General features: G+C 40.7%; 1 protein-coding gene across 4 annotated transcripts in view; it reads left to right on the forward strand.

The window, feature by feature from the left end:
• Positions 1-2196: 2196 nt before the first annotated feature.
• Positions 2197-18547, forward strand: part of ZNF395 (zinc finger protein 395) — a 64258-nt gene continuing 47907 nt past the window's right edge. Inside the window, exon 1 of one of the 4 annotated variants that reach the window (XM_016423996.2) lies at positions 2197-2450. The gene's annotated coding sequence lies outside the window, so the exon portion shown is untranslated. The remainder of the gene's footprint in view (positions 2451-18547) is intronic. The other 3 variants (XM_007476519.3, XM_001373606.5, XM_016424010.2) reach the window with 3 other exon arrangements.

Genomic DNA, 18547 nt, shown 5'->3' on the forward strand with positions numbered 1-18547 from the left:
AGATCCCTTAATACCAGCTGGAAAAATACTTGGCGACTGACTTAAGGAAGATTTGAGAACAAGGAACCCCAAATACAAATGATTCAATAAAAAAACAAACACATTTGAATGTAAATAATAAAGAGACTTTAGTTCTATCCGGGAAGGGAGTAGGAGAGAGGTATGTGTGACTCGGAACTTTTATTTAATTAATTGGTGTAGATCAGCAATTCCTCTGTAATTTAGTCTTGCAGAATTGTCTGGGAGCATTGAGAGATTATGTGGTTTGTCCACCATTGAATATCTACTATATGCCAGAAGAAGGATTTGAACTGAGTTATTCCTGACTGATGAGGCAACTAGGTGCCTCTGCCTTCAAGGAGTTTACTGTAAATAATAATAAAAACTAAGGCTACTGTAGGGAGAATGTCAGCCTTGGAGTTGGGAGACTAGGTGTGTGCTCTTGGACAAGTTGCCTGACCTTTCAAAGCCTCCATTTCCCAGTTTCCCCCATTTGTAGACTGGTCATAGGTGGCACAGTGGATAGAACTTTGGGCCTGGCCAACGTGGCCTCAGATACTTACTAGCTGTGTGACCCTGGGCAAGTCACTTCACCTCTGTCTGCTTTAATCCATTTGAGAAGGAAAGCACTACAGTATCTTTGCCAAGAAAATCCCAAGGACAATACTAGCCTAATCTGGTCCTTGGGCATGACTACAAATTCCTGACACCAAGACAATGAATAGTAAAGCTGTCTCTCAGTTCTGTATTTTGGTCAGGTAATGGAAATATTTTAAAATGAATATAAAATAATTATCGTAACACATTTGCTTTGTTTATTCAGGATAGTGCCTTGTTTTTGTGGCTTAAGTTTGCACTGAATTCCCTAATGGAAGGGGAAAAACCAACCCATACAGGGATGGCTAACTAGTAATTTGCTGAATGATAAGAAATTCTCCACAGGAGTTTATGCACTGTTCATGTTTTCTCTTTTTTCTTTTGGCCTGGACCTGATATGGAAACTCACCCCCCCAATACAGATAGGCAGCTCGTGGGCGATTTGGTCTTCCATAGTTGCCTGGAGCCCTGGAAAAGGTTAAGAGATTTGCTAAAAAAGCAAGAAAAATAACACGTAAAACACTAAACTATATGATTTACATTTAAAGAACGTTCCAGAACTTGCCAATTTTTTGGGGGGCATATTAATCTTTTCACTAGCGAACACTTGTTTTTATTCAGACCTTCACTTGGGCACCCAGGGAACCCCGACTCTGCTTGTTCTGATCTCATCTCTGGGAAACCAAGCATCGAAGTTTCCCGTCTGTCTGCTGGTGTCCTCAATGTTCCCTCGATCCCAAACGTCCCCACCATCACACGTTTCCCCCGATGTTGCCAAATAGAGCCAATATGGTGTATGAAAGGGCTCACTTTCCCCCCCTTATCGGTTCTAGGAACAGTAAGGAACCTCCCTGGAAAGTGCAAACGACTCACGCCGGCCTGATTCTGTTAGAAAAAGAGCAGAGTGAAGAGCTAGACTGGTTAGCCTTCCATCCACCCCCGCCTCCCCAGATCACCCCTCCCCCCACAGCTGGCCACCAGCCCAGGTCCAGCCCGGTGGCCTGGGCCCCTCTCCCATCCGAGACACAGTTTCTGGCTTTCGTCCTGGCCCTGGAGCCTCAGCCCCATACTCGGGGAAGGAAACGCCTAAGAACGACCATTATTATTCTTTTTATTTTTATTTTTTTAACACAAAACTAGACAACCAACTTTGGTCGGATTTGTGATTCAGCCAGAAAAAAAACACCAAAAAAAAAACACCAACCAACAAAAAAAAAAAAAACACTTGGCTTCAGTTAGGGGGTTCAGCAAATCAACACGCCTCCTTCCGAGTTTTGGCTCCCAGTGCGGGCAGGTTTGGGCTTATGTTTCAGCAGAAGGGGAGGGAGGGAGGGAGGGAGGCGAAGCAGTGCGTGCAGCGCATGTGCAGGAGGTGTCGGGAGAGCCAGCACTTATTGAGCGCCCTCTGTGTACCCAGGGGCCGGAGCTGGAGCTGGCGGAGGGAGGGGGGCTGTGTGTACGAGTCGCGAGCAGCGTGCGTGTGTGTCCCGGAGGGAGGAGGCGTGGGTCTCGCTCGCGCGGGGCGTGGAGGGAGGAGGAGGCGAAGGGGGAGGAGCAGGAGGGGGGTGGGGATCAGGCAGGGGAGGGGGGGAGAGGGGTGGGTTGGGGGTGTGTCTCTCCTGCGCTCCCTTCCCGGGGCGGGAAATCCGGGCCGGGTTGTGGCCGCGGCCGCGTACGTGAGCGCTGTGTCCCGGCGAAAGGCTGGCCAGGTGGGCGCGCACGGAGCCAAGGCGGGCAGGCAGGCTGCGCGGGGCCGGGCCGGCGGCGCTGGACGAAGAGAGCAGCGCGGTAACTTCTCACGCTCGGAGGACTCCCGAGGGGCGCGGGGTGGTCGGAGGCCCTGCACGGCCAGGGTACGGGCCGGTAGGGGTGGTGGTCAGGGTCGGAGTGGTGGTAGTGGTTGTTGGGGGGGTGGGGGATGCGGCAATGCCCCCGACGGGCGGAGAGGTGTGGGGGGTGCATGACCGCTCATCTCCTTTTTGCTCCGCGAACCCTTTCCTCCTCCTCTCCAACTTTGTGCCCCTTCTCTTAACGAGCCCCCCACCCCGCCCCGACAGCTAGCGTTCAAGGGCGCCTTTTGCCTCTGCTGCCCCCGGCCCGCGGCGCAGCGCTCGCTCCTCCCGCCCGCTGCTTTCAATCTCCACCCACCCTCGGGAGCCTGGCTTCTGGATCCCTCCCGCCGCCAGTCCCACCCTCTCCTCCCGCCCTTCCCCTCTGTTCCCCCTTCTACTCGGGGGGCCCTCCCGCCCCCACTTTGCCCCATCGCGCCTCGGCCTCTCGCCGCGCCCCCCTCCAGTTATGCACGGTTTCCTCCTTCCTCCCTGGCCCCGCGACTCTCGGTAGCATATTAGCTGGCCCGGTGGGGGCCTGGGAGAAGGGAGTTTGTGCAGTGGAAACAGGGTTGGAACCCCGGAATTTGCCTCCTGGCGAATTGCCCTTTCTGGGAGGAGACCCCCGAGTTTGAGGTTTTTAACTCCTTCACCTTGGTGTTGAACGTGGTGAAGAGAGTGAGAGCGAGTATGTGTATGTGAATGTGAGTGTGTGTTACTGTTTTCCCTGCAGGAGAAGGCAGTTTGTAACAGCTAACCTCCACTCCCAAATGGGCTGGGAGCATTTTGACCAAGCAGGCTGGGTACATTCCCATGGTACTAGACCATTGAGGCACCGAGGTTACAAGGGCTTCACTACTTTCTGGAAAGGAGCAAAAAGTCCAGCCTCCTTCATTTGGGCCATCAATAGGTCCTGGCTAGATAAAGCATTTATTAAGCACCTTGTGCTTAATATTCCTGAGAGCCTACTCTGGGCAGAGTCCTGGCCAGTGGAAGTGAAGGCCTGGTTCCTATTGTCAGGAAATTTACAACTTCAGATTTAGAACTAGGGAACTCTATTCCCATATTTACAGAGTGCCTACTAAGTGCTAGACTCTGTGGGCATACCAACAAAAGTATTAGAAACCTCAGCCTTTAGGAATTCACATTCTGGTTGAGGGAGACAAGGGAAGGCAGGGAGTGGTTGGGAATAAGCATTTATTAAGGGCCTACTATGTGCCAGGCATTGTGCCAAGGGCTTTACAAATAATCTTATTTGACAAGACTTTTGAAAGTGCAGAATGCAAAAGTTTTTTTTTAAAGGACGGGTTTTATCAAGAAATATCCAAGAAAAATTCTGGAAGAGATGAATTTAGAAAGTTACAGGAAGTTATAAAATGATGGATGGAAGAGATAGTAAACAACAAGCATTTAATTAAATGCCTGCTTAATTGAGGTTGTTTTGGGCTCTGGGAGTACAAAGACAAAATTGAAGTCTTTGCCTTCAAGGTGGTTACATTCTATTGGGAGGACTGGTACTCATAAGAATATAAAAAATGCAATTTATTAAGGAGAAGGTAATTGTGGGGAAGCACTAGCAATTGGGGAAGGGGATTAGGAAAGACATCATGGCAAAAGTAGAAAGTTCATATTTAATAAATGATGGGTACAAAAGAAGTATTGAGACCTAGACCTTATATTTGAGGGGCTTATGTAATACATGAAGCAGTTAACATTAAGTGAAATGCTAAAATAATGCCGTCAAAATACATACAATAGGAATTAAAGGAAGCTATTGATCAGGTATAGGTAAAAAAATAGTCAAGTAGTGCCTCCGTTTTTTCTCAACAGTTCAGCAAATCTTTGAGTTCAGCAAACATACAGCACTTACTATATATATAATACTATAGGCATTGGTGGAAGATACCAAAATAAATTAAGAGTTGTTCCCTGCCTTCATGTAACTTAAAGACAAGAATAGGTTGACATAGCACTTATAAATGTCATCTAAACCCTTTCTAGATCTAAATATAAAACCACAAACTTAATGCAAAATAGAATGTGTTAAAAGGTTAAGAGATCTAGAAGTAGGTGAGACTTGAGCTACTCTTCAGGATAAGTGAGATTTCAGTAGGTGTAAGGAGGAGGTTGTTCTTAGAGGTGGATCTCTCTGAGGGAGAAATAGGCATGGTTTCTTTGGGGGACAGTGAAGAGACCACCTTAGCTGGATCAGGGGATACCTGTTGAAAAGGTACTTTGGGACTGTATTGAGAAGGTCCTTGAGTAGCCAGACTGAGATGTTGAACTTTATAAGGAAGTGAGCCATTGAAGGTTGTGAAGTATATATGGAAACAAGTCTAAGAGAAATAAGAATTTATATAGTATCTACTGTGTGCCAAGTACTGTGCCGAGTGCTTTACAAATACCTTATTTGATTCTTACAACAACCCAGGGGAATAGGCAGTATTATTATCCCCATTTTATATGTAAAGAACTGAGGCCAGATTAAATGACTTGCTTAGGGTCATACAGGGAGGAAGTGGTTGAGGCTGGGTTTGAACTCAACTCTTTCTGATTGCTGTCCTAGTGATTTGGGCTCTGATTCATTTAAAGAAGTTCTTTATAGAAAGTGTTTGTAGTACATTCCACTTAAGGCCTCTGATGTCTCATTGTGGCTAGGTTCTTGAAGCTTTGCCAGAAGAGGAATTTAAATTCCTGGTGGTACTACTAGACTAGAATATATGTCCCATTGACAGACTATCCCTGTCATCCACAGACCAACCTTGTTTGGAGAGGCTCAGTAGAACATTGACAATAGCAGGATGTAATTTTAAAAATCTGTAACAACTCACACGGTAATTCTGGGGGGCAAACAGGCTACCATCTGCCTTGACTTAGGGTTTCCCTGCACTGGAAAAATCATTGATCCTTATATTGCTTTTAGGACCATTAAAGCAGCTTCTTGGAAGCAGCCAAGAAAGAAAGGGACTAGTGTAATATTCTGGATATCAATAATAAAGTCCACCAATGGCGAAAATTGTAGAAATGAGAAATAAAAGGTGGATTAGAAATGTTAATGGCAAGAGAAAATGTTGACAATTTGGGGGTAAAGGACAGTCGTAAATGGAAGTTGGTTTCAAACTTTTGGAAGACCACAAAGGTGTTACTTTTGATGGAAATGGGGGCATTTTAGGAAGATATATCTGGGGAAGAAATGATTGACTTGAATTTTAGAAGTTTCAGTTCTTTGGCAAAGCATCTATATGGAAATAATTGTTTATTAGGCATCAAGAGATGTCAGGCTGGTGAGAGAACAAAGATGCAAATGTAGATTTTTTTTGAGTGACATTTAAGCCCTGTGAATAGATGAACCCATGAAGGGAGTGAGCTGATGTGTGGGGTAGACTAACTAGATTCAAACTTACCCAGGCCAAATTCTAGCTCCCATGACACCATTGCTTTTATTTTGAGTTCCAGGCTCAGTGTCAGCTCCCAAAGGATACACCTGGTTGAGACGTGGTGTGAGTGTGTGTGTGTGTGTGGGGGGCATAGGGAGGGAGGTGAGATAAAAGTAGGAAAGTAATTTAGAAAGGAGAGGAAACTGGGGCCAGGAAGCTCAGCACGTGCAATAGGATTTGGGATTTCCTGAGACCCAAGATGAGAATAGTGATAGTGTTTGGAAGTAGACTGGCTTTTAGGTGATCTTGGCTGAGCATTTCGAAATTCTTAATGTAGGCTCAAAAACCAGTGAGAATGATTTCATTTGACCCTATCTTGAAGATAAAAGGAAAAGAGGAGTTTAGAGATTTGGGGACTTGGAAGGGTCTTGGTCAAAGGCAAAAGTTGGTGGTGAGAAAAAAGAAATTATATGCATCCAATCCTTATTCCTTTGGACTTTGATCTTGAGGTGTCCATTCTGATAATCAGGGAGGAATTGGTATGAGTTTTAGCAGTACACATGTACATGTTTATGTGAATATGTGATGTAGTGGATAGAGTCAGGTCTGGAGTCAGGAAGACTCATCTTCCTGATTTGAAATCTGATTTCAGACACATACTAGCTATGTGACCCTAGGCAAGTCACTTCACCCTCTTTCATCTGTAAAATGAGACGGAGAAGATAATGATGAACCATTTCACTGTTTTTGTCAAGAAAACCCCAAATGGGTTATGAAGAAGTTAGATACTACTGAAAGGACTGAACAATAACAAAACAGACATGTGTTTATGTACACACACATACATAGATATACACATATGTAGCAGCCAGCTGTTACAAGATCTTCTTGTGTGGGTTGGGCACCTGAAAGGGAAGCCATTGGAATCAGCTTTTGAATACATTTTTAATATTTTCATGATTTGTTTATATCTGGAACCCTCACACATATAAACACACATAAATGATCTATAGATTTAGTAGAGCAGGGACCAAATTCATTATGTCTTACCTAAAGATGTGTAGTTAAGGAATTTTGAGTTTCTTTGCTTTATGACCTTTTTAAGATTTGAGAATCTCTATATTGGACTCGGTACCCCACCCAGACTGCATGGGAAGAGACTCTGTACTCTCCAGGGTTGGTGTCTTTCCTGTTCCACACTGTTTGCTTATGACCTGGGATTGGGATGACCAGTGGCTTGAACACAGAGGGGGACTGCACTTCCTGTGGCTTGAACTCTGCCAGCCTTTCTCTGGGTTGATTTAGTATTGCTTAGTTGCTTCCTTCAGTCTCAACTTGCAACATCTGAGAGTTGGGAGTTAGGAGGTTGTGTTATATGAAAAGATTGCAGAGTTGCAGGATGAGCAACATATTATTTTGTTATAGGTTTGGGTACGAAGCTGTGGCCTCTAATCCTTTTTGTCTTTCAGAGGGCAAAGACAGTGAATTGTCAAGTGAGAAATGCTTTACACAGTCATATGTTACTCACTGTTAATCAAAAAGTATTAAGCCAGTGGCAAGAAATCTAAGTCCTACTGGATCATTCACTGTAGGGAACTGATATTCCTGTTTGAGTGTCTGCTGTTTCTGAAGCTGTTCTTCCTGGATGTTGTGAGAGATATAAAGGAAATACAAGACCCCCCAGGGCCCTGCTCTCCATGAGCATGAAGTTTAGTTTGGGTCTGTACAACAAAGCAAGCAAGCAGCAATGTACAGCAATGCCTGAAGGACCGAGTACCTGTACCAAAATGGATAATAAGTACTTGTTAATCATTTTACACTGTGGGACTCAGCTTCCCCATCTGTAAAATGAAGAGAGTGGGATGGATTCTTTCTAAGCTAAGGATTCGGTGATCCTACTATAGAAGTTAAGGGAGAGAGTGGGGAGCATATTTTCAGCTGGGGGAGAGGTTGGGGAAGACCTCATAGAGGAGATCTAGTCCTCTGATGAATGGGGTTTTTAAAAAATCAGGATTGTGTGTGGCTTGTGTTTCAACCAAGGAAGAAATAGTCTGAAATACTGTCAATACTATAATAGCTAGCATTTACATAGTGCTTTACAAATATTAACAGATTTGATCTTGCTACAGTCCTGGGAGGTAGATGCTCTTTATTTTCATTCTCCTTTTTCCTGAAGAGGAAACTGAAGCCAACACAGGTTAAGTGACTTGCCCAGAGACTTTGCTGGTAAGTGCCTCAGGCCAATTTTTACCTCAGTGCTTCTTGACCCCTGGTCCAGTGCTTTAACCACTGCTGTTCTAGTTGCCTTGTTGGGGAACTATGAGAAACAACTGGAAAGGTAGGTTGAAGCTGTGTCCTATAGGTCTTAAATGCTAGGCTAAGCTTTATCTATCCTGTAGGCAATGGGAAGACAATAGAAGTTCTTTAGAAGTATAGTAATATTTTGAAAAACTGACAGATTTGTTGTAACCTGTTCAATGGAACACTTACTTCTGAGCCATTGGCTGAGATTTTAGATTTTTGTAATATTTTTCGTTTGAACTTTTCCATTGAAGTGATGATCATTTTAAGAGAATTTAACTTATACTTTGTATTATAAGGAATGCCTCTTGTGAGCCTAAGGTACTCCCAGTCTTCCTTTCCCAGGCTGGTATTAGTCAATCCTGTCATGAGCCAATTCTGTGATGTCATTCAGTTGCTTGGTGTGATTCAGGTGCAGGTTACTTGGCATTAGATTCCCAGAAATTGATCACAAGATATGAACTCCTAAAACTCCCCCAATCTAATATGAAAGTGAAATCTGGAAGGATGATTATATGGTCCTCTCTTTATACCCCTGAGAAACTTTTGGTTCTAAGGGTTCAAGTCCTGCAAGTCAAGCCTGTACAAATACATAAAGATTCAGAGTTTCTTTAGGAGATCTGATTCTATCCCATCTGGTCTGACAATCTTTCAGGAAACTAGATTAATTCTGATTTATAATCAGGCTGGCTTAGTGTAGAAATGCCATGACTCTAGTGTATTGATGCCTTTGCCATGACCCTGAAACTGATGTCATCTCCCAAGTACCTTCCCAGGTCAAGAAAATCTGACAGAGGCATGTTGTTCATGTGGCCATTGTAAGGCAGATAAAACCAGAATTTTAAAAAGTGTGTTTTTTTTTAACATTTTCCTTAGACTGTTTTTGTTAATTACTTTAGTTAAAAGTATATTAACAGAAGATAGAATACTCTAAATATAAAGAATATAAAGATAGATCACTGGGAAGCAACTTGGGTTCACTAAGAAAAAGTCAATGCTATACTCTCCTTGCTTTTTTAATAAAACATTTTAAAGGAACAGCTAAGTGGATAGAGCAGTGGATAGAGCACCAGGCCAGGATTTTGGAAGATCTGGTTTCAAATCTGTCCTCACATGCTTCCTAGATTTGTAACCTTGGACAAGACATTTAATCACAATTGCCTAGACCTCATCACTCTTCTATCTTAGAGTCAATACTTGATTCTAAGACAGAAGTTAAGAGCTTTAAGTAAAGCTTTAGGTCTGGAACTTTTATCCCTTCTACTACCATATTGTGCCTCTTCTTAGTTGTTGGTACTGCTTACATATGCTCTATCTTCCTTCTCCCCCTTTACTTCCCTCTTCTTATTTTCTTTCCCTCTTTTTCGTATCTTATTGATGAAGTCCAGATTCTCTCTGTTTTTTAAAGTGACAATCAATCTGATAACCTCACAGGAAAAGTAATATTACTTCTCCAGAATCTTTGATTTAGTTCCTAAGGCAATCATGCACGTTATAGCTAGGGCCTTTTGTAGTCAGTCAGTAATTGACTTGGCTTTATTGTCATATTAACTTGTAGGAATTAGATAGGGGGGAAAAAGTGTAAGCCAGTATAGATAAGATTGTTAAAAAGTAATTTTTTATATTAATTGGAAAAATATAAAACATAATATGGCTCTTTTGAAAAGACTTATTTTTGAAGATTATAACTCTAATAAGAATTCAAAGCTTATTCAATTCAATAAATAATACTCAATGAATGTTGATTAACAACTTTATGCCAGGAGAGAGTGGTGTGTCTCTAGCAGAATGTGAAAGGACTGTCTCTGGTCTTTCCATGTTTGACAGTTTTATCTGTTGACTCCCTTAAAAAAATTTTTTTTTAAAGTTCTGCCTACTAGATTGGCAGTAGATGATTGAAAGGTTGAAGGGTTGAAGGTTGAAAGGGCTGGCTAATGACTTATTAGGGATAGCTGATATGATGGATGACTGAATCAAGATGCAAAATGATCCCTGCAGAATGGAATGTTGGGAAGAAACCAAGAAGATGGAATTGAGGAGACCTAAATATAACATATCTAGTTCATGTGGCACAAATCTGGGAGGTATGCTCCTGTCTAGAACACAGGAAATAATACTTACATTGCACTCTTAGTTTGGTTGTGCTACCATTGGTTTATTATGTTAAATTCTGGGATATACATTTTAAGAGTGAAATGAACAGAGTATAGGGAATTTGGTCCAGAGGAGAAGAAAAGTCTGAATATCTTATATCACATGAGAAAAGGCTGGAAGAACTGGGAATGTTTAGAAGAAAAAGAGTTGGTAATTAACTTCAAGTATTTGACAGATTGTCTTGTAGAAGAAGACTTAGAATTGTAGGCTGTCAGAGCTAGAAGAGCTCCAGAGGATATGATTAGAACCAGTGAGTAGATGTTGCCATGAAGTAGATTTCTTCTCAATATAAGAGGAAGAGCAACTTAAAGGATATCATCAGAGAGAGAAATAACTGGAAAAGTGGGCAAAATGGTCATATAGGATGCCTGATGGGAGGCCCGCATGTCCTATTGCTGTCCATGTAATGTCAAAATTTCTAGATGACGGCAACTAGCATATTGGATACCCTATGGAAGGAAGGCATGGATAGGCATTATACAGAATGAGACCTGCACTGTTGGAGGAAGTGCACAGATCTATCAATATACAGAAGTAAAAAGAACTCTTTAATTACTAGGACCTTAAAAATAAAAGGAGAAAGCTGCCTTGTGCAAGAACTCTCCATTATTGGAGGCTGGGTTACCAACTGTCAGAAATGTTGAAGGGATTCTTCCTTCATTGAGTAGCAGCTCGAGTAAACCTGAAGTAAGGTTTCTTTGAACTTTTAAGGTTCTTAAAATGTAAGGTGCGATCATGGTGATTGGTATCACTAACGAGACATTATAGCTGCTAATTATATGGTGTGTATGTCATTGTATTTTGGTGACCGTTTGAGAAAAGGTTTCAAGTAAGCCTTGTATTGACTATTCAATTAAACATTTATTAAATGTCTTATGTGCAAGCAAAAATGTGACTGCCTCTGCCTACACTGAGATGACTATAGTAATAAGAAAAATCAAATGATACAATAGATTGAATGTCAGCTTTGAAGTCAGGAGCCTAGATATGATCTTGAGCAAGTTGCTTAACCTCTCAAAGCCTCAGTTTCCTCCTTTGTAGACTGGTAATAGGAGGCTCAGTGGATAGATCTCTGGGCCTGGAGTCAGGAAGACCTGAGTTCATATGTGGCTTCAGATACCTCATAACTGTGTAACCCTAGACAAGTCACTTAAATTCTATTGACTCTAATCCACTGGAGAAGGAAATGGCAAGCCATTCTATTATCTTTGCCAAGAAAACACCATGGACAGCATTGGCATGCTGTGTCCATAGGGTCATGAAGAGTCAGATATGACTGAACAACAACAACAATAATACTCGGCATGCCTACTTCATTGGATTGTTTTGAAGAAACTACTTAGCAATTTTTAAAGCACACAGTAATTGTGAGAGGATAATGATTGATTATCCATCCTTCTATGGAACAACTTCAGTAATGGGGAGCCACAACCTCCCTGGGCAACCTGTTTCACTTTGGACAACTCTTAGGAAGTTTCTTACATTTTAGGAAGGACTTTGATAACTTGGAGTGTTCAAAGGAAGGCAGCGAAAGATAGTGGAGCATATTTGCCAGATCAGGACTATTTTCAAAGAACCAAGAATGTCTACTCTAGAGAAGAGAAGTCCTGGGAGAATGTAATTGATAGCTATCGTCAAATATTAGAAAAGCTGTCGTTTGGAAGGGTGAGATTGGACCTACTCTGTCTAGTTATCAGATCTGCACCTCAGATCATAGATTTAAAGCTTGAAAAGATCTTAGAGGCCATCTAGTTCAATCTCTTCATTTTACACACAAGGAAACTTAAGGTTTAGAAAGGTTCTGTGACTTGTCCTAGGATCACACAGAGATGGGAGAGGTGTCAGAAGTGGAATCTGAATCTAGGTATTCCCAGGTGCTATCCAACATTCTATCCACTATGCATCCTGCCTCCAGCTGTGATCTAACCAGGGCAGAGTACAACAGGACTATCACCTCTCATCATGTGTACCTCTATTAATGGAGTCTAGATTTGAGTTAGCTGTTTTGGCTACCCTATTACACATGATTAAACAAACACAAGAATACTTGTCAAGTGCTTGTTAAACCTTAAAGCTCTATATAAACATTAGTTCCTTTTTGAAAAACATCAGAATATAATGGAATGACTACTGTTGGTCTTGGAGTCAGGGGAGATCGGATTCAAATCCCACCTTCTTCTTAAAGTATATTGTTGAGAATTTACTAGGCTAGACTATAGTAGGATAATTTCCTCTTAAGTCCCGGCTGGCCTCTGCTTCTCTGATGATAGCCTAAGGTCACGTTAGCTTTTTGGCTGCTATAAACCACTGTGCACTCACTTTTAGTTTGTAGTCCACTAAAACTTTCAGATCTTATCCAACAAAGTATCACCAGACAGGTCTCTCCTTCTTGTACTTGGAAAGCTGACTCTTTGAAACGGAGGGTGAGACTTCACATTTATCTTTGGTGGAGTTTATTCTGTTAAACCTGGCCCAATAATCTTGGTTGTCAAGATGTTTTTGGATCTTTACACTCTCACCCAGTATGTTAGCTATCTCTCCTAGCCTTGTTAAAGTGAAATGTGATAACTATTACATTAAGTCTTTATCCTGATCTTTTATTAATGTGGCAAAATGACAACAGAGAAACAATTATAGATTCCTAGGGCACTCCACTAGAGTACCCCTCTCTAAGGTGTCATTTAATTATTAGGGTATGGTCATTCATCTGGTTTTTAAACAATTACATAATTATATAATTAGCTAGCCCACATATTTCTATGTTGTCCACAAAGATTCATGAGAGCTTTATCACACTTGGCTGTAAACTAGGTAAACTTTATCCTGGAGAGGCAGCTAGGTGGCTAAGTGGTCTGAGTTCTAGGCTTGGAGTCTGGTAGATGGGAGTTCAAATTAGGCCTCAAATGCTTCCTAGCTCTGTGAATTCTGCGTCTGACCCTTGGTCTAGAATGGCAGTTGCCAAATTTTTTTGGTGTTAATATCTCTTTTTTTACTCTTAAAAATTATTGAACCTTCTCCAAAGACCTTTTGTTTATATGGGCTGTATCCATTGATATTTACCATATTAGAAATGAAAAATATCTTATTGTTATAAAAACAGTTTAATCTTTGTTTGCCTCTATTTCCTCCGTTATAAAATAGGAACAATAATAGTTCCCTACCTCATGGGATTGTTGTGAGAATCAAACAAAAAAATATTTAAAAGTGCTTGGCACAGAGCATAGCAATAGGTACTGTATAAATGCATATTTCCCTCTAGTCCCTTCATAGAGAAGTTGTCTAGCATGCTAGACTTGAATTCTAAATTTGTCTTTGATGCTTACTACACCTATGTAACCCTGAGTAAGACATTTAACTTCTCTGAAGCTCAGTTTTCTCATCTGTAAAAAGGGAATTATAGCAGTGGTATATTCTTTTGCAGGGTTGTCAGGAAGGTCAGATGAGATAATGTTTGTCAACATCGTTCCAAAAAGGAAATGAGGTTAGGCTGGCATGACTATTCTTAATAAAGTCATCTTATTTGTTTGTGATTGCAGTTTCCATTTCTAGACATGCACTAACCATCTCTCTAATAATTACATTTGGGGGCAGCTGGGTAGCTCAGTGCATTGAGAGATGGGAAGTCCTAGGTTCAAATCTGGCCTTAGATTCTTCTTAGCTGGGTGACCTGGTCAAGTCACTTAACCTCCATTGCCTAGCCCATGACACTCTTCCATCCTAAGACAGATGGCAAAGGTTTTAAAAAATAAAATAATTACATTCTAGGATTTTGCTAGGAATTAAATTCAGACTTATTGGCCTGTAGTCTACTTTCAAACCTTTTTTTTTTTTTTAAGATATTTGCCCTGTAGAAACTTGTTTTCTGTAGTATTCCAAAGGTTACTGACAATGTCTCAGCAATTGCATTTGCCAGGTTTTTTTTTTTTCTAATATCTTGGTTTGTAGTTTGTCTCCGACTTGGTGACCGAACTTATTGAGAGGTGATGGCTAAGTGTTTTCATAGTACCTCCCTTATCTTGAATTTCAATTCACCATTAAACACCCCCCCCCCCTTTTGTTTTAGTCCATTGGGAGCCAAAACGAATCACTTTTAGAATGGGAATGGATAATTTGCAGCAAATGGCCATTTGTGACACTTTATAACTACACTAGCTTAAAGTTGCACCAAACCTTTTTGGATATCCTGTTTATGTTCGGACATTTAGGTGATATGTCATTTTTCTTGCCTCCATACTTTTTGTATAAGTGATTGCTCCTGTTAGATATGCACTTTTTCCTCATATCTGTCTAACAGGATCTTTAGCTTCCTTTGAAGTTCAGAGTTCAGGTGCTACTTGATTCAGTCTACAGGCATGTATTGTTTATTACATGCCAGGCATTGTCCTTAAGATGGAAATACAAAAGTGAGGGTTCCTGCCCTTAAGGAACTTACATTCTGCTGAGTGATGGTGATAGCAATATTTGCAACACTTTCAGATAGAGACATTAATAAATAAAAAATTATATGAGGGAAGAAAAACCAACAACTGGGCAAATCAGAAAAGGCCTATTTGAGGGACATGGTCTCAACAAGATATATCATGTGCAGAAACCTAGTAGGTTAGGCTATTTTGTCTGGAAAATAGAATATGTGAGCAGGAGTAATGGATAATCCATTGGGAAGAGATAGGTGGGGAATCAGATTATGAAGGGCTTTGAATGCCACACCAGAGAGTTTTGAGTTTTATCCTGGGGTGATAAAGAGCCACTTTTGAGCAAGAGATTGGTATGAGTTAGATTCTCAATTTTAGGAGAATTATGTTGGCAGCCCTGTGGAGAATTGATTGAAAAAAGGAAAGCCTAGATGCTGAGAGATCAGTTAGAAGGCTGTTCCATTCACAAGTGGGAGGTAATGAGGAATTAAAGAATTGTTTGTGGTTTGAGTGGAGGGAAATGGCCAGAATTAGCTTTGTTGATTGAGGAGTTAGCCTTGACAAGACTTGGCATTTGATTAGATTTCTCCTACATTTATTAACCCTCTTCCCTAAAAATTACTTTGTATTGCTTTGTATATACTTCATTTTCACTTGTGCATATGTTGTATCTTCTCACCTTTCCCACATTGCATGTAACACTGTCTTGCATATTGAAGATGTTTAGTAAATTATTGAATCTAGCCTCAGAATTTTTCCTTAAAATAAGTGAATTAGGAATTAACATTTCTGGAGAAAATGATTGAGGTTATTGTCAGTAACTATGGTGAATTCTAGCAGTTCTCAAACTTTTTGGTCTTAAGATCCCTTTTTTTTTACTCTTAAAGTTTGTTGGACCTATCCCAAAGACATTTTGTTTATGTGAGCTATGTCTGTTGATATTTATTTATCATATTGGAAATTAAAACATCTTATAATTGTTATAAAAATAGTTTTGACCCTGAATGGGTTTTTGGGACAGAGAACTGCCGTTCTAGAGTCCTTCTGAGTGTAAAAGGGATGCATTCCTATTAATTACTGAAGATATATGATTGAATGAGATACAAGGTATATTATCTTTGCAATTTGATATATATAAAGTTGAACTCTCACCTTCTAAAAGTGCTAAGTTTCACTAAAATAAATAGAGAATTGTTGGTCCCTATATCTGGGCAATGAGAAAGAGTATGGAGTATAAAAAAACAAAAAGGAGAGGCCCTAGAAATTGGAGAAACTGAGTAAAATATTCCAGAAGAATGTGGCCTTCTGTTTCTTCATCTATGAAATGTGGAGGTTGGACTTTGATGATCTCAGAAGTTTCTTCTAGCTCTAATGTTCTGTGCTTTTTATTTAGATTGTATCAGAAAGTAAGACTGTCAATTGATTTGAACCAAGTCTTTTTTTGAATGTTTTCTTTCTTGAGTGGTATGACCAAAAATTGATTAAATATCCTTAATTGTTTCATTTTATCCTTCTTGTTTCATTTTAAATTTGTTTTACACATATGATTTATATCAGATCCTTCCTGACCTTTTTCTTGGTTGAACTTTAAATATGACCCTTAAAACAAAAAACACCCCCCCCCCAAAAAAAAAAAAGGAAATGGGGCCAGAAGAGACAGAACACAGGGAATATATTCTAGAGAGGAGCTCTGGAAAGGGAATGGGAACAGGGAGTTGTCAAATCTAAGCTACAACAGGGGAAATGGTCAGTTTGACTTCACAGCAAATTGTCTCTCTGTCTCTCTGTCTCTCTCTCTTTTCCCCCTCCCTTTCTCCTCTCCCTACCTCTCCTCCCTCCTCTCCCTGCCTCTCTCTCCTTCCACTTGGAAATAGCAAAGTAATGTATTCAGCAAACTCAGAAGTCAGAGTTTCATACTGGATAAAATAATAATGGAGAGAGAGCTGTAGGTAAGGAGTGAAAGAATAACTGGCAGCTTTTAGAGAGAGATGGATTTCTTTAAAGTGTGTAAAGGCAACAGGTGTACCTCACGTGTCTTAGGATGAGGGTTAAGAAGCCTTGCTGTATTTCTGTTTGCTAGTGCTTTGCTGGAATGGTTTCCAGGAAGATCCTGTACTACCTACTGTGCTTACTGATAAAGGGAGCAAGAAATAATAGAAACACACTACTGTGATTACCCATTGAGAGTCAGGAGGCTACGAACTCTTTTTAATAGGAGTAACTGTCTAGGGAGAATTTTTCCTAGTATAGAAATTCATACACACATCTTCCTTTTCTCGAAAATGAATTGCTCTGGTTATACTGGTTTTTGTTGTTGTTGTTGTTCTTATGCTCTCCATTCAATTTAGTCTTGTTACCTATTTTTATGGTGACTGTCTCCATGGTACTCAGGCCCTTTGCATAGCACAACAGAGATTTCAGATATCTGATAGAACAGCTCAAAGTTCTCCTACTGCCTGAAGGACAGTTTTAAAATGTGTTATTAGAATTACTCTACATTTCTATAGGACTTAATAATTATACACTGTTTTAAATATTTCTTTAAAAAATGCTTTGTCCTACACTATATTTCTGTGAGGCAGGAAGTCAGTGTTACTATTCTTCACCATGTCTAGGGGAGCTGAGGTTTCCATACTCTAAATTTTTGGGACCACTACTTATGTTTTTAATTCCTGAATTCTCTGATGTTGAACACTAAAGCATGAGCTAAATTATGTGATACAAGCATTAGAGGCTTGGTGGTAGGAAAACAATAGTTACACAGGTGTGCTGTACAGCTTTCAAAGAACTCATGTATGCATTTCAGTTGAGGATTACAACTCTTGTAATATAATCTGGTGGTATAATTCTTATTTTACTAATTAAGAGGAAACAAGGCTGAGGGAGGTTAAGAGGCTATTTCAAAGGTTAAAAAGGTAATGGCAGCTCAGGATTAGAATCCAGGTCCAATGACTGGATCCATTATTCTTCCAAGACTCATGTATCTAAATGTACCATTGTGTACCAAGTATTGAAATGTACCAATGTGGATTGAGTGTTTTGAGGCCAAGTGCTATTATACTATGTATTCATGGTGTAATTTCCTTTTTTTCTAGAGTGATGGAGTGCTGAGTTGGAAGAACTCAAAGACCTCCAAGAATATCCCTGTGGGATTTTTCTGAGGCCCCTTTCACATTCCCTCTCCCTCTCCTTCCTCTCTCTGCCTCCTTCTTGAACTAGCACATAAACTTCACAATTTGCAGGGCTACAGAGCTGGGCATGTGATGTTGAAACAAGATCCTGTGTTTCAAAGCACAGGGTCGACTAGAAACAGATGTGTTCTCCATTGTTGAACTCCTTGCCTCTGTGGAACGTGGTGTCAGGTCATTGTACCCCCCTCCCCCTTCTCTTAAAATAGAAAAACCTGAGAAATCTTCCCAAAACAGCACTCTACACCATCATCTCATCCTCCCTTCAGACAGGTTCGGCACTTTAATAACCCAGGCAAATTATGCTATGGACTTTGAGGGATTCTTTAAGTTGGGAGGGCTATGGAAATTAAAAAATATTTATGAAGCATTTTGTACGTGCAAGGTATTGTGCTAGACTGGAAATATAAAACCCCAGTCTCTGCTCAGAAGAAGCTTATGTTCTTTTGGGGTTGTTGGACTTCTGGGAGGGTGGAATTTTGCCTGACAAAGGAGATAGACACTGGGATACTTAGTGTGTGCTCTGTGCATATTGTGACTATTTTTTGCCTTTGGGGGAGGTGGGTGGATGTGGAAAGCTTTTGTGTCTAATATATGCTTTACAATTAACTCCATTGTCATGCTACCTTTCTAGACTAGGACTTTTGGCCCTTATCTTTGAGGGCATGAAAGGGAAAAAGCCTGAGGAG

Source organism: Monodelphis domestica, chromosome 1, assembly GCF_027887165.1.
Source record: "Monodelphis domestica isolate mMonDom1 chromosome 1, mMonDom1.pri, whole genome shotgun sequence".
NCBI classification, from domain to species: Eukaryota; Metazoa; Chordata; class Mammalia; order Didelphimorphia; family Didelphidae; genus Monodelphis; species Monodelphis domestica.